This window comes from Chiloscyllium punctatum, chromosome 34, assembly GCF_047496795.1.
Source record: "Chiloscyllium punctatum isolate Juve2018m chromosome 34, sChiPun1.3, whole genome shotgun sequence".
NCBI lineage: Eukaryota > Metazoa > Chordata > Chondrichthyes > Orectolobiformes > Hemiscylliidae > Chiloscyllium > Chiloscyllium punctatum.
In genome coordinates this window covers 49,037,626-49,052,163 of record NC_092772.1, presented here as the reverse complement: position 1 = coordinate 49,052,163, position 14,538 = coordinate 49,037,626, and the positions used below count along the sequence as shown (strand labels likewise).

At 52.9% G+C, this 14,538-nt stretch overlaps 12 non-coding genes across 12 annotated transcripts; all 12 read right to left on the bottom strand.

Moving 5' to 3' along the window:
• Window positions 1–824: 824 nt before the first annotated feature.
• On the bottom strand, window positions 825–897 carry trnat-ugu (transfer RNA threonine (anticodon UGU)). Its single transcript has one exon. It is a non-coding gene; the product is annotated as a tRNA-Thr (tRNA).
• A 1,156-nt stretch (window positions 898–2,053) lies between these two features.
• trnat-ugu (transfer RNA threonine (anticodon UGU)) lies at window positions 2,054–2,126 on the bottom strand. Its single transcript has one exon. It is a non-coding gene; the product is annotated as a tRNA-Thr (tRNA).
• A 1,151-nt stretch (window positions 2,127–3,277) lies between these two features.
• trnat-ugu (transfer RNA threonine (anticodon UGU)) lies at window positions 3,278–3,350 on the bottom strand. Its single transcript has one exon. It is a non-coding gene; the product is annotated as a tRNA-Thr (tRNA).
• A 1,164-nt stretch (window positions 3,351–4,514) lies between these two features.
• trnat-ugu (transfer RNA threonine (anticodon UGU)) lies at window positions 4,515–4,587 on the bottom strand. The gene has a single exon. It is a non-coding gene; the product is annotated as a tRNA-Thr (tRNA).
• Window positions 4,588–5,756: 1,169 nt separating this feature from the next.
• trnat-ugu (transfer RNA threonine (anticodon UGU)) lies at window positions 5,757–5,829 on the bottom strand. The gene has a single exon. It is a non-coding gene; the product is annotated as a tRNA-Thr (tRNA).
• Window positions 5,830–6,970: 1,141 nt separating this feature from the next.
• Window positions 6,971–7,043, bottom strand: trnat-ugu (transfer RNA threonine (anticodon UGU)). The gene has a single exon. It is a non-coding gene; the product is annotated as a tRNA-Thr (tRNA).
• A 1,172-nt stretch (window positions 7,044–8,215) lies between these two features.
• trnat-ugu (transfer RNA threonine (anticodon UGU)) lies at window positions 8,216–8,288 on the bottom strand. The gene has a single exon. It is a non-coding gene; the product is annotated as a tRNA-Thr (tRNA).
• A 1,141-nt stretch (window positions 8,289–9,429) lies between these two features.
• On the bottom strand, window positions 9,430–9,502 carry trnat-ugu (transfer RNA threonine (anticodon UGU)). Its single transcript has one exon. It is a non-coding gene; the product is annotated as a tRNA-Thr (tRNA).
• A 1,168-nt stretch (window positions 9,503–10,670) lies between these two features.
• On the bottom strand, window positions 10,671–10,743 carry trnat-ugu (transfer RNA threonine (anticodon UGU)). Its single transcript has one exon. It is a non-coding gene; the product is annotated as a tRNA-Thr (tRNA).
• A 1,151-nt stretch (window positions 10,744–11,894) lies between these two features.
• On the bottom strand, window positions 11,895–11,967 carry trnat-ugu (transfer RNA threonine (anticodon UGU)). Its single transcript has one exon. It is a non-coding gene; the product is annotated as a tRNA-Thr (tRNA).
• Window positions 11,968–13,128: 1,161 nt separating this feature from the next.
• On the bottom strand, window positions 13,129–13,201 carry trnat-ugu (transfer RNA threonine (anticodon UGU)). Its single transcript has one exon. It is a non-coding gene; the product is annotated as a tRNA-Thr (tRNA).
• A 1,152-nt stretch (window positions 13,202–14,353) lies between these two features.
• trnat-ugu (transfer RNA threonine (anticodon UGU)) lies at window positions 14,354–14,426 on the bottom strand. The gene has a single exon. It is a non-coding gene; the product is annotated as a tRNA-Thr (tRNA).
• Window positions 14,427–14,538: the final 112 nt, after the last annotated feature.

The window sequence follows — 14,538 nt, the reverse complement described above, 5'->3', positions numbered from 1 at the left end:
GAGTAAATTAGATTGGTACAGTGTGGAAACAGGCCCTTCAGCCCAACAAGTCCACATCGATCCTCTGAAGAGTAACCCGCCCAGACCCGTTTCTCACTGAATAATGCATCGATGACAATTTAGAATGGCCAATTCACTCGACCTGCCCGTCTTTGGACTGTGGGAGGAAACCGGAGCAAACCCACGCAGACTCTGGGAGAATGTGCAAACTCGACACGGAATCGACTCCCGACAGTTGGAATCGAGCCTGGGTCCCTAGTAGCGCTGTGAGGCAGCAGTGAGAACCACTGAGCGACTCGTTGGGCGGAATGGCCTGTTTCCAAACTGGAGAGATCCTATGCTTCTGTGATTTCTGTCCAGACATAATTGGGAATTGTCATTCGCTCGCTTGGAGTGACTGGGGTCAGCGATCTCAAAGTTAAATCCGTGAACACACACAGCCCCGTTCTTTGCCTGCAGAAAAAAGAAGTTTGTGGATTTCAACTCAACGCTGTAAGTGACAAAAACAGAAGTTGCAGGAAAAGCTCAACAGGTTTGAGAGGAGACAGGTGTCTGTCACTTCAGGGTAATGACCTTGCTGTTTCAGACATCAATTCCCAAGCTCTTGATTGACAAAAACAGCAGCAAGCAGTCAGTCCAACAGGGGTTTTCCTGAGCTCGACTCGTTCATCCGGTGGTTGGGGGGTGAACGCTCGTGCGGCCAAAGGAGCCGCTTGGACCACAAACTGGCGTGGAGCGATTCCAACAAAGTGCTCCTCAGTCTCATCCCGAGCGTTGAAACAGAACCGGCTCTGGCCGCGCCGGGCCGGGCAGCACGGATGACGAGGCCCCAGTGAGATTTGAACTCACGACCCCTGGTTTACAAAACCAGTGCTCTAACCGCTGAGCTATGGAGCCGGGTGGCGCTGCGCTCAGCGCTCGCGGCTGATTGGTTCACACTGGCTGACTCAAAGCGCTTGGGACACAGGTTCCAATCGACCCTCGCGTCACCGTCTGTGCAGTTTGAACATTCTGCCGGCGCGTGGGTTTGCTCCGGCTGCTCCGGTTACCGCACTCAGTACAAAGATGTGTAGCGTTTGCGGGATTGGCCATGCTTCATTGTCCCATTGTGTCCGGTGATTGTGCGGGCCCGGAAGGGTGGATTAGTCAGCATTCAATGGAGAATGATGCAGTGTGCGCAATGGATCTGGGTCGATTGCTCTCTGCAGGGTCGGTGTTGACGAGATTAGAATAAATTAGATTGGCTACAGTGTGGAAACAGGCCCTTCAGCCCAACAAGTCCACATCGATCCTCTGAAGAGTAACCCGCCCAGACCCGTTTCTCACTGAATAATGCATCGATGACAATTTAGAATGGCCAATTCACTCGACCTGCACGTCTTTGGACTGTGGGAGGAAACCCGAGCAAACCCACGCAGACTCTGGGAGAATGTGCAAACTCGACACGGAATCGACTCCCGACAGTTGGAATCGAGCCTGGGTCCCTAGTAGCGCTGTCAGGCAGCAGTGAGAACCACTGAGCGACTCGTCGGGCGGAATGGCCTGTTTCCAAACTGGAGAGATCCTATGCTTCTGTGATTTCTGTCCAGACATAATTGGGAATTGTCATTCGCTCGCTTGGAGTGACTGGGGACAGCGATCTCAAAGTTAAATCCGTGAACACACACAGCCCCGTTCTTTGCCTGCAGAAAAAAGAAGTTTGTGGATTTCAACTCAACGCTGTAAGTGACAAAAACAGAAGTTGCAGGAAAAGCTCAACAGGTTTGAGAGGAGACAGGTGTCTGTCACTTCAGGGTAATGACCTTGGTGTTTCAGACATCAATTCCCAAGCTCTTGATTGACAAAAACAGCAGCAAGCAGTCAGTCCAACAGGTTTTTTCCTGAGCTCGACTCGTTCATCCGGTGGTTGGGGGGTGAACGCTCGTGCTGCCAAAGGAGCCGCTTGGACCACAAACTGGCGTGGAGCGATTCCAACAAAGTGCTCCTCAGTCTCATCCCGACCGTTGAAACAGAACCGGCTCTGGCCGCGCCGGGCCGGGCAGCACGGATGACGAGGCCCCAGTGAGATTTGAACTCACGACCCCTGGTTTACAAAACCAGTGCTCTAACCGCTGAGCTATGGAGCCGGGTGGCGCTGCGCTCAGCGCTCGCGGCTGATTGGTTCACACTGGCTGACTCAAAGCGCTTGGGACACAGGTTCCAATCGACCCTCGCGTCACCGTCTGTGCAGTTTGAACATTCTGCCGGCGCGTGGGTTTGCTCCGGCTGCTCCGGTTACCGCACTCAGTACAAAGATGTGTAGCGTTTGCGGGATTGGCCATGCTTCATTGTCCCATTGTGTCCGGTGATTGTGCGGGCCCGGAAGGGTGGATTAGTCAGCATTCAATGGAGAATGATGCAGTGTGCGCAATGGATCTGGGTCGATTGCTCTCTGCAGGGTCGGTGTTGACGAGATTAGAATAAATTAGATTGGCTACAGTGTGGAAACAGGCCCTTCAGCCCAACAAGTCCACATCGATCCTCTGAAGAGTAACCCGCCCAGACCCGTTTCTCACTGAATAATGCATCGATGACAATTTAGAATGGCCAATTCACTCGACCTGCACGTCTTTGGACTGTGGGAGGAAACCCGAGCAAACCCACGCAGACTCTGGGAGAATGTGCAAACTCGACACGGAATCGACTCCCGACAGTTGGAATCGAGCCTGGGTCCCTAGTAGCGCTGTCAGGCAGCAGTGAGAACCACTGAGCGACTCGTCGGGCGGAATGGCCTGTTTCCAAACTGGAGAGATCCTATGCTTCTGTGATTTCTGTCCAGACATAATTGGGAATTGTCATTCGCTCGCTTGGAGTGACTGGGGACAGCGATCTCAAAGTTCAATCCGTGAACACACACAGCCCCGTTCTTTGCCTGCAGAAAAAAGAAGTTTGTGGATTTCAACTCAACGCTGTAAGTGACAAAAACAGAAGTTGCAGGAAAAGCTCAACAGGTTTGAGAGGAGACAGGTGTCTGTCACTTCAGGGTAATGACCTTGCTGTTTCAGACATCAATTCCCAAGCTCTTGATTGACAAAAACAGCAGCAAGCAGTCAGTCCAACAGGGGTTTTCCTGAGCTCGACTCGTTCATCCGGTGGTTGGGGGGTGAACGCTCGTCCTGCCAAAGGAGCCGCTTGGACCACAAACTGGCGTGGAGCGATTCCAACAATGTGCTCCTCAGTCTCATCCCAAGCGTTGAAACAGAGTCGGGCCTGGCCGGGCCGGGCAGCACGGATGACGAGGCCCCAGTGAGATTTGAACTCACGACCGCTGGTTTACAAAACCAGTGCTCTAACCGCTGAGCTATGGAGCCGGGTGGCGCTGCGCTCAGCGCTCGCGGCTGATTGGTTCACACTGGCTGACTCAAAGCGCTTGGGACACAGTTTCCAATCGACCCTCGCGTCACCGTCTGTGCAGTTTGAACATTCTGCCCGCGCGTGTGTGTGCGTGGGTTTGCTCCGGCTGCTCCGGTTACCGATCTCAGTACAAAGATGTGTAGCTTTTGCGGGATTGGCCATGCTTCATTGTCCCATTGTGTCCGGTGATTGTGCGGGCCCGGAAGGGTGGATTAGTCAGCATTCAATGGAGAATGATGCAGTGTGCGTAATGGATCTGGGTCGATTGCTCTCTGCAGGGTCGGTGTTGACGAGATTAGAATAAATTAGATTGGCTACAGTGTGGAAACAGGCCCTTCAGCCCAACAAGTCCACATCGATCCTCTGAAGAGTAACCCGCCCAGACCCGTTTCTCACTGAATAATGCATCGATGACAATTTCGAATGGCCAATTCACTCGACCTGCACGTCTTTGGACTGTGGGAGGAAACCCGAGCAAACCCACGCAGACTCTGGGAGAATGTGCAAACTCGACACGGAATCGACTCCCGACAGTTGGAATCGAGCCTGGGTCCCTAGTAGCGCTGTCAGGCAGCAGTGAGAACCACTGAGCGACTCGTCGGGCGGAATGGCCTGTTTCCAAACAGGAGAGATCCTATGCTTCTATGATTTCTATCCAGACATAATTGGGAATTGTCATTCGCTCGCTTGGAGTGACTGGGGTCAGCGATCTCAAAGTTAAATCCGTGAACACACACAGCCCCGTTCTTTGCCTGCAGAAAAAAGAAGTTTGTGGATTTCAACTCAACGCTTTTGTAAGTGACAAAAACAGAAGTTGCATGAAAAGCTCAACAGGTTTGAGAGGAGACAGGTGTCTGTCACTTCAGGGTAATGACCTTGGTGTTTCAGACATCAATTCCCAAGCTCTTGATTGACAAAAACAGCAGCAAGCTGTCAGACCAACAGGGTTTTTTCCGAGCTCGACTCGTTCATCCGGTGGTTGGAGGGTGAACGCTCGTGCTGACAAAGGAGCCGCTTGGACCACAAACTGGCGTGGAGCGATTCCAACAAAGTGCTCCTCAGTCTCATCCCGAGCGTTGAAACAGAGTCGGCTTTGGTCGGGCTGGGCAGCACGGATGATGAGGCCCCAGTGAGATTTGAACTCACGACCCCTGGTTTACAAGACCAGTGCTCTAACCGCTGAGCTATAGAGCCGGGTGGCGCTGCGCTCAGCGCTCAGCGCTCGCGGCTGATTGGTTCACACTGGCTGACTCAAAGCGCTTGGGACACAGGTTCCAATCGACCCTCGCGTCACCGTCTGTGCAGTTTGAACATTCTGCCCGCGCGTGTGTGTGCGTGGGTTTGCTCCGGCTGCTCCGGTTACCGATCTCAGTACAAAGATGTGTACCTTCTGCGGGATTGGCCATGCTTCATTGTCCCATTGTGTCCGGTGATTGTGCGGGCCCGGAAGGGTGGATTAGTCAGCATTCAATGGAGAATGATGCAGTGTGCGGAATGGATCTGGGTCGATTGCTCTCTGCAGGGTCGGTGTTGACGAGATTAGAATAAATTAGATTGGCTACAGTGTGGAAACAGGCCCTTCAGCCCAACAAGTCCACATCGATCCTCTGAAGAGTAACACGCCCAGACCCGTTTCTCACTGAATAATGCATCGATGACAATTTAGAATGGCCAATTCACTCGACCTGCACGTCTTTGGACTGTGGGAGGAAACCCGAGCAAACCCACGCAGACTCTGGGAGAATGTGCAAACTCGACACGGAATCGACTCCCGACAGTTGGAATCGAGCCTGGGTCCCTAGTAGCGCTGTCAGGCAGCAGTGAGAACCACTGAGCGACTCGTCGGGCGGAATGGCCTGTTTCCAAACTGGAGAGATCCTATGCTTCTGTGATTTCTGTCCAGACATAATTGGGAATTGTCATTCGCTCGCTTGGAGTGACTGGGGGCAGCGATCTCAAAGTTAAATCCGTGAACACACACAGCCCCGTTCTTTGCCTGCAGAAAAAAGAAGTTTGTGGATTTCAACTCAACGCTGTAAGTGACAAAAACAGAAGTTGCAGGAAAAGCTCAACAGGTTTGAGAGGAGACAGGTGTCTGTCACTTCAGGGTAATGACCTTGGTGTTTCAGACATCAATTCCCAAGCTCTTGATTGACAAAAACAGCAGCAAGCTGTCAGACCAACAGGGTTTTTCCTGAACTCGACTCGTTCATCCGGTGGTTGGAGGGTGAACGCTCGTGCTGCCAAAGGAGCCGCTTGGACCACAAACTGGCGTGGAGCGATTCCAACAAAGTGCTCCTCAGTCTCAAACCGGAGCGTTGAAACAGAGTCGGCTCTGGCCGGGCCGGGCAGCACGGATGATGAGACCCCAGTGATATTTGAACTCACGACCCCTGGTTTACAAGACCAGTGCTCTAACCGCTGAGCTATGCAGCCGGGTGGCCCTGCGTTCAGCGCTCGCGGCTGATTGGTTCACACTGGCTGACTCAAAGCGCTTGGGACACAGGTTCCAATCGACCCTCGCGTCACCGTCTGTGCAGTTTGAACATTCTGCCCGCGCGTGGGTTTGCTCTGGCTGCTCCGGTTACCGCTCTCAGTACAAAGATGTGTAGCGTTTGCGGGATTGGCCATGCTTCATTGTCCCATTGTGTCCGGTGATTGTGCGGGCCCGGAAGGGTGGATTAGTCAGCATTCAATGGAGAATGGTGCAGTGTGCGCAATAAATCTGGGTCGATTGCTCTCTGCAGGGTCGGTGTTGACGAGATTAGAATAAATTAGATTGGCTACAGTGTGGAAACAGGCCCTTCAGCCCAACAAGTCCACATCGATCCACTGAAGAGTAACCCGCCCAGACCCGTTTCTCACTGAATAATGCATCGATGACAATTTAGAATGGCCAATTCACTCGACCTGCACGTCTTTGGACTGTGGGAGGAAACCCGAGCAAACCCACGCAGACTCTGGGAGAATGTGCAAACTCGACACGGAATCGACTCCCGACAGTTGGAATCGAGCCTGGGTCCCTAGTAGCGCTGTCAGGCAGCAGTGAGAACCACTGAGCGACTCGTCGGGCGGAATGGCCTGTTTCCAAACTGGAGAGATCCTATGCTTCTGTGATTTCTGTCCAGACATAATTGGGAATTGTCATTCGCTCGCTTGGAGTGACTGGGGTCAGCGATCTCAAAGTTAAATCCGTGAACACACACAGCCCCGTTCTTTGCCTGCAGAAAAAAGAAGTTTGTGGATTTCAACTCAACGCTGTAAGTGACAAAAACAGAAGTTGCAGGAAAAGCTCAACAGGTTTGAGAGGAGACAGGTGTCTGTCACTTCAGGGTAATGACCTTGGTGTTTCAGACATCAATTCCCAAGCTCTTGATTGACAAAAACAGCAGCAAGCGGTCAGACCAACAGGGTTTTTCCTGAGCTCGACTCGTTCATCCGGTGGTTGGAGGGTGAACGCTCGTGCTGCCAAAGGAGCCGCTTGGACCACAAACTGGCGTGGAGCGATTCCAACAAAGTGCTCCTCAGTCTCATCCCAAGCGTTGAAACAGAGTCGGGCCGGGCAGTACGGATGACGAGGCCCCAGCGAGAGTTGAACACACGACCCCTGGTTTACAAGACCAGTGCTCGAACCGCTGAGCTATGGAGCCGGGGGGCGCTGCGCTCAGCGCTCAGCGCTCGCGGCTGATTGGTTCACACTGGCTGACTCAAAGCGCTTGGGACACAGTTTCCAATCGATCCTCGCGTCACCGTCTGTGCAGTTTGAACAATCTGCCCGCGCGTGTGTGTGCGTGGGTTTGCTCCGGCTGCTCCGGTTACCGATCTCAGTACAAAGATGTGTAGCTTCTGCGGGATTGGCAATGCTTCATTGTCCCATTGTGTCCGGTGATTGTGCGGGCCCGGAAGGGTGGATTAGTCAGCTTTCAATGGAGAATGATGCAGTGTGCGGAATGGATCTGGGTCGATTGCTCTCTGCAGGGTCGGTGTTGACGAGATTAGAGTAAATTAGATTGGTACAGTGTGGAAACAGGCCCTTCAGCCCAACAAGTCCACATCGATCCTCTGAAGAGTAACCCGCCCAGACCCGTTTCTCACTGAATAATGCATCGATGACAATTTAGAATGGCCAATTCACTCGACCTGCCCGTCTTTGGACTGTGGGAGGAAACCGGAGCAAACCCACGCAGACTCTGGGAGAATGTGCAAACTCGACACGGAATCGACTCCCGACAGTTGGAATCGAGCCTGGGTCCCTAGTAGCGCTGTGAGGCAGCAGTGAGAACCACTGAGCGACTCGTTGGGCGGAATGGCCTGTTTCCAAACTGGAGAGATCCTATGCTTCTGTGATTTCTGTCCAGACATAATTGGGAATTGTCATTCGCTCGCTTGGAGTGACTGGGGTCAGCGATCTCAAAGTTAAATCCGTGAACACACACAGCCCCGTTCTTTGCCTGCAGAAAAAAGAAGTTTGTGGATTTCAACTCAACGCTGTAAGTGACAAAAACAGAAGTTGCAGGAAAAGCTCAACAGGTTTGAGAGGAGACAGGTGTCTGTCACTTCAGGGTAATGACCTTGCTGTTTCAGACATCAATTCCCAAGCTCTTGATTGACAAAAACAGCAGCAAGCAGTCAGTCCAACAGGGGTTTTCCTGAGCTCGACTCGTTCATCCGGTGGTTGGGGGGTGAACGCTCGTGCGGCCAAAGGAGCCGCTTGGACCACAAACTGGCGTGGAGCGATTCCAACAAAGTGCTCCTCAGTCTCATCCCGAGCGTTGAAACAGAACCGGCTCTGGCCGCGCCGGGCCGGGCAGCACGGATGACGAGGCCCCAGTGAGATTTGAACTCACGACCCCTGGTTTACAAAACCAGTGCTCTAACCGCTGAGCTATGGAGCCGGGTGGCGCTGCGCTCAGCGCTCGCGGCTGATTGGTTCACACTGGCTGACTCAAAGCGCTTGGGACACAGGTTCCAATCGACCCTCGCGTCACCGTCTGTGCAGTTTGAACATTCTGCCGGCGCGTGGGTTTGCTCCGGCTGCTCCGGATACCGCACTCAGTACAAAGATGTGTAGCGTTTGCGGGATTGGCCATGCTTCATTGTCCCATTGTGTCCGGTGATTGTGCGGGCCCGGAAGGGTGGATTAGTCAGCATTCAATGGAGAATGATGCAGTGTGCGCAATGGATCTGGGTCGATTGCTCTCTGCAGGGTCAGTGTTGACGAGATTAGAATAAATTAGATTGGCTACAGTGTGGAAACAGGCCCTTCAGCCCAACAAGTCCACATCGATCCTCTGAAATGTAACCCGCCCAGACCCGTTTCTCACTGAATAATGCATCGATGACAATTTAGAATGGCCAATTCACTCGACCTGCACGTCTTTGGACTGTGGGAGGAAACCCGAGCAAACCCACGCAGACTCTGGGAGAATGTGCAAACTCGACACGGAATCGACTCCCGACAGTTGGAATCGAGCCTGGGTCCCTAGTAGCGCTGTCAGGCAGCAGTGAGAACCACTGAGCGACTCGTCGGGCGGAATGGCCTGTTTCCAAACTGGAGAGATCCTATGCTTCTGTGATTTCTGTCCAGACATAATTGGGAATTGTCATTCGCTCGCTTGGAGTGACTGGGGTCAGCGATCTCAAAGTTAAATCCGTGAACACACACAGCCCCGTTCTTTGCCTGCAGAAAAAAGAAGTTTGTGGATTTCAACTCAACGCTGTAAGTGACAAAAACAGAAGTTGCAGGAAAAGCTCAACAGGTTTGAGAGGAGACAGGTGTCTGTCACTTCAGGGTAATGACCTTGGTGTTTCAGACATCAATTCCCAACCTCTTGATTGACAAAAACAGCAGCAAGCGGTCAGACCAACAGGGTTTTTCCTGAGCTCGACTCGTTCATCCGGTGGTTGGAGGGTGAACGCTCGTGCTGCCAAAGGAGCCGCTTGGACCACAAACTGGCGTGGAGCGATTCCAACAAAGTGCTCCTCAGTCTCATCCCAAGCGTTGAAACAGAGTCGGGCCGGGCAGTACGGATGACGAGGCCCCAGTGAGATTTGAACACACGACCCCTGGTTTACAAGACCAGTGCTCGAACCGCTGAGCTATGGAGCCGGGGGGCGCTGCGCTCAGCGCTCAGCGCTCGCGGCTGATTGGTTCACACTGGCTGACTCAAAGCGCTTGGGACACAGTTTCCAATCGATCCTCGCGTCACCGTCTGTGCAGTTTGAACAATCTGCCCGCGCGTGTGTGTGCGTGGGTTTGCTCCGGCTGCTCCGGATACCGCACTCAGTACAAAGATGTGTAGCGTTTGCGGGATTGGCCATGCTTCATTGTCCCATTGTGTCCGGTGATTGTGCGGGTCCGGAAGGGTGGATTAGTCAGCATTCAATGGAGAATGATGCAGTGTGCGCAATGGATCTGGGTCGATTGCTCTCTGCAGGGTCGGTGTTGACGAGATTAGAATAAATTAGATTGGCTACAGTGTGGAAACAGGCCCTTCAGCCCAACAAGTCCACATCGATCCACTGAAGAGTAACCCGCCCAGACCCGTTTCTCACTGAATAATGCATCGATGACAATTTAGAATGGCCAATTCACTCGACCTGCACGTCTTTGGACTGTGGGAGGAAACCGGAGCAAACCCACGCAGACTCTGGGAGAATGTGCAAACTCGACACGGAATCGACTCCCGACAGTTGGAATCGAGCCTGGGTCCCTAGTAGCGCTGTCAGGCAGCAGTGAGAACCACTGAGCGACTCGTCGGGCGGAATGGCCTGTTTCCAAACTGGAGAGATCCTATGCTTCTGTGATTTCTGTCCAGACATAATTGGGAATTGTCATTCGCTCGCTTGGAGTGACTGGGGACAGCGATCTCAAAGTTAAATCCGTGAACACACACAGCCCCGTTCTTTGCCTGCAGAAAAAAGAAGTTTGTGGATTTCAACTCAACGCTGTAAGTGACAAAAACAGAAGTTGCAGGAAAAGCTCAACAGGTTTGAGAGGAGACAGGTGTCTGTCACTTCAGGGTAATGACCTTGGTGTTTCAGACATCAATTCCCAAGCTCTTGATTGACAAAAACAGCAGCAAGCAGTCAGTCCAACAGGTTTTTTCCTGAGCTCGACTCGTTCATCCGGTGGTTGGGGGGTGAACGCTCGTGCTGCCAAAGGAGCCGCTTGGAGCACAAACTGGCGTGGAGCGATTCCAACAAAGTGCTCCTCAGTCTCATCCCGAGCGTTGAAACAGAGTCGGTTTTGGTCGGGCCGGGCAGCACGGATGACGAGGCCCTCGTGAGTTTTGAACTCACGACCCTTGGTTTACAAGACCAGTGCTCTAACCGCTGAGCTATGGAGCCGGGTGGCGCTCCGCTAAGCGCTCGCGGCTGATTGGTTCACACTGGCTGACTCAAAGCGCTTGGGACACAGGTTCCAATCGACCCTCGCGTCACCGTCTGTGCAGTTTGAACATTCTGCCCGCGCGTGGGTTTGCTCCGGCTGCTCCGGTTACCGCTCTCAGTACAAAGATGTGTAGCGTTTGCGGGATTGGCCATGCTTCATTGTCCCATTGTGTCCGGTGATTGTGCGGGCCCGGAAGGGTGGATTAGTCAGCATTCAATGGAGAATGATGCAGTGTGCGCAATGGATCTGGGTCGATTGCTCTCTGCAGGGTCAGTGTTGACGAGATTAGAATAAATTAGATTGGCTACAGTGTGGAAACAGGCCCTTCAGCCCAACAAGTCCACATCGATCCTCTGAAGAGTAACCCGCCCAGACCCGTTTCTCACTGAATAATGCATCGATGACAATTTAGAATGGCCAATTCACTCGACCTGCACGTCTTTGGACTGTGGGAGGAAACCCGAGCAAACCCACGCAGACTCTGGGAGAATGTGCAAACTCGACACGGAATCGACTCCCGACAGTTGGAATCGAGCCTGGGTCCCTAGTAGCGCTGTCAGGCAGCAGTGAGAACCACTGAGCGACTCGTCGGGCGGAATGGCCTGTTTCCAAACTGGAGAGATCCTATGCTTCTGTGATTTCTGTCCAGACATAATTGGGAATTGTCATTCGCTCGCTTGGAGTGACTGGGGTCAGCGATCTCAAAGTTAAATCCGTCAACACACACAGCCCCGTTCTTTGCCTGCAGAAAAAAGAAGTTTGTGGATTTCAACTCAACGCTGTAAGTGACAAAAACAGAAGTTGCAGGAAAAGCTCAACAGGTTTGAGAGGAGACAGGTGTCTGTCACTTCAGGGTAATGACCTTGGTGTTTCAGACATCAATTCCCAAGCTCTTGATTGACAAAAACAGCAGCAAGCAGTCAGACCAACAGGGTTTTTTCTGAGCTCGACTCGTTCATCCGGTGGTTGGAGGGTGAACGCACGTGCTGCCAAAGGAGCCGCTTGGACCACAAACTGGCGTGGAGCGATTCCAACAAAGTGCTCCTCAGTCTCATCCCGACCGTTGAAACAGAGTCGGCTCTGGCCGGGCCGGGCAGCACGGATGACGAGGCCCCAGTGAGATTTGAACTCACGACCCCTGGTTTACAAAACCAGTGCTCGAACCGCTGAGCTATGGAGCCGGGCGGCGCTGCGCTCCGCGCTCGCGGCTGATTGGTTCACACTGGCTGACTCAAAGCGCTTGGGACACAGGTTCCAATCGACCCTCGCGTCACCGTCTGTGCAGTTTGAACATTCTACCCGCGCGTGGGTTTGCTCCGGCTGCTCCGGATACCGCACTCAGTACAAAGATGTGTAGCGTTTGCGGGATTGGCCATGCTTCATTGTCCCATTGTGTCCGGTGATTGTGCGGGTCCGGAAGGGTGGATTAGTCAGCATTCAATGGAGAATGATGCAGTGTGCGCAATGGATCTGGGTCGATTGCTCTCTGCAGGGTCGGTGTTGACGAGATTAGAATAAATTAGATTGGCTACAGTGTGGAAACAGGCCCTTCAGCCCAACAAGTCCACATCGATCCACTGAAGAGTAACCCGCCCAGACCCGTTTCTCACTGAATAATGCATCGATGACAATTTAGAATGGCCAATTCACTCGACCTGCACGTCTTTGGACTGTGGGAGGAAACCCGAGCAAACCCACGCAGACTCTGGGAGAATGTGCAAACTCGACACGGAATCGACTCCCGACAGTTGGAATCGAGCCTGGGTCCCTAGTAGCGCTGTCAGGCAGCAGTGAGAACCACTGAGCGACTCGTCGGGCGGAATGGCCTGTTTCCAAACTGGAGAGATCCTATGCTTCTGTGATTTCTGTCCAGACATAATTGGGAATTGTCATTCGCTCGCTTGGAGTGACTGGGGTCAGCGATCTCAAAGTTAAATCCGTCAACACACACAGCCCCGTTCTTTGCCTGCAGAAAAATGTAGTTTGTTGATTTCAACTCAAAGCTGTAAGTGACAAAAACAGAAGTTGCAGGAAAAGCTCAACAGGTTTGAGAGGAGACAGGTGTCTGTCACTTCAGGGTAATGACCTTGGTGTTTCAGACATCAATTCCCAAGCTCTTGATTGACAAAAACAGCAGCAAGCAGTCAGACCAACAGGGTTTTTTCTGAGCTCGACTCGTTCATCCGGTGGTTGGAGGGTGAACGCACGTGCTGCCAAAGGAGCCGCTTGGACCACAAACTGGCGTGGAGCGATTCCAACAAAGTGCTCCTCAGTCTCATCCCGACCGTTGAAACAGAGTCGGCTCTGGCCGGGCCGGGCCGGGCCGGGCAGCACGGATGACGAGGCCCCAGTGAGATTTGAACTCACGACCCCTGGTTTACAAAACCAGTGCTCGAACCGCTGAGCTATGGAGCCGGGCGGCGCTGCGCTCCGCGCTCGCGGCTGATTGGTTCACACTGGCTGACTCAAAGCGCTTGGGACACAGGTTCCAATCGACCCTCGCGTCACCGTCTGTGCAGTTTGAACATTCTACCCGCGCGTGGGTTTGCTCCGGCTGCTCCGGATACCGCACTCAGTACAAAGATGTGTAGCGTTTGCGGGATTGGCCATGCTTCATTGTCCCATTGTGTCCGGTGATTGTGCGGGTCCGGAAGGGTGGATTAGTCAGCATTCAATGGAGAATGATGCAGTGTGCGCAATGGATCTGGGTCGATTGCTCTCTGCAGGGTCGGTGTTGACGAGATTAGAATAAATTAGATTGGCTACAGTGTGGAAACAGGCCCTTCAGCCCAACAAGTCCACATCGATCCACTGAAGAGTAACCCGCCCAGACCCGTTTCTCACTGAATAATGCATCGATGACAATTTAGAATGGCCAATTCACTCGACCTGCACGTCTTTGGACTGTGGGAGGAAACCCGAGCAAACCCACGCAGACTCTGGGAGAATGTGCAAACTCGACACGGAATCGACTCCCGACAGTTGGAATCGAGCCTGGGTCCCTAGTAGCGCTGTCAGGCAGCAGTGAGAACCACTGAGCGACTCGTCGGGCGGAATGGCCTGTTTCCAAACTGGAGAGATCCTATGCTTCTGTGATTTCTGTCCAGACATAATTGGGAATTGTCATTCGCTCGCTTGGAGTGACTGGGGACAGCGATCTCAAAGTTAAATCCGTGAACACACACAGCCCCGTTCTTTGCCTGCAGAAAAAAGAAGTTTGTGGATTTCAACTCAACGCTGTAAGTGACAAAAACAGAAGTTGCAGGAAAAGCTCAACAGGTTTGAGAGGAGACAGGTGTCTGTCACTTCAGGGTAATGACCTTGGTGTTTCAGACATCAATTCCCAAGCTCTTGATTGACAAAAACAGCAGCAAGCTGTCAGACCAACAGGGTTTTTCCTGAACTCGACTCGTTCATCCGGTGGTTGGAGGGTGAACGCTCGTGCTGCCAAAGGAGCCGCTTGGACCACAAACTGGCGTGGAGCGATTCCAACAAAGTGCTCCTCAGTCTCAAACCGGAGCGTTGAAACAGAGTCGGCTCTGGCCGGGCCGGGCAGCACGGATGACGAGACCCCAGTGATATTTGAACTCACGACCCCTGGTTTACAAGACCAGTGCTCTAACCGCTGAGCTATGCAGCCGGGTGGCCCTGCGTTCAGCGCTCGCGGCTGATTGGTTCACACTGGCTGACTCAAAGCGCTTGGGACACAGGTTCCAATCGACCCTCGCGTCACCGTCTGTGCAGTTTGAACA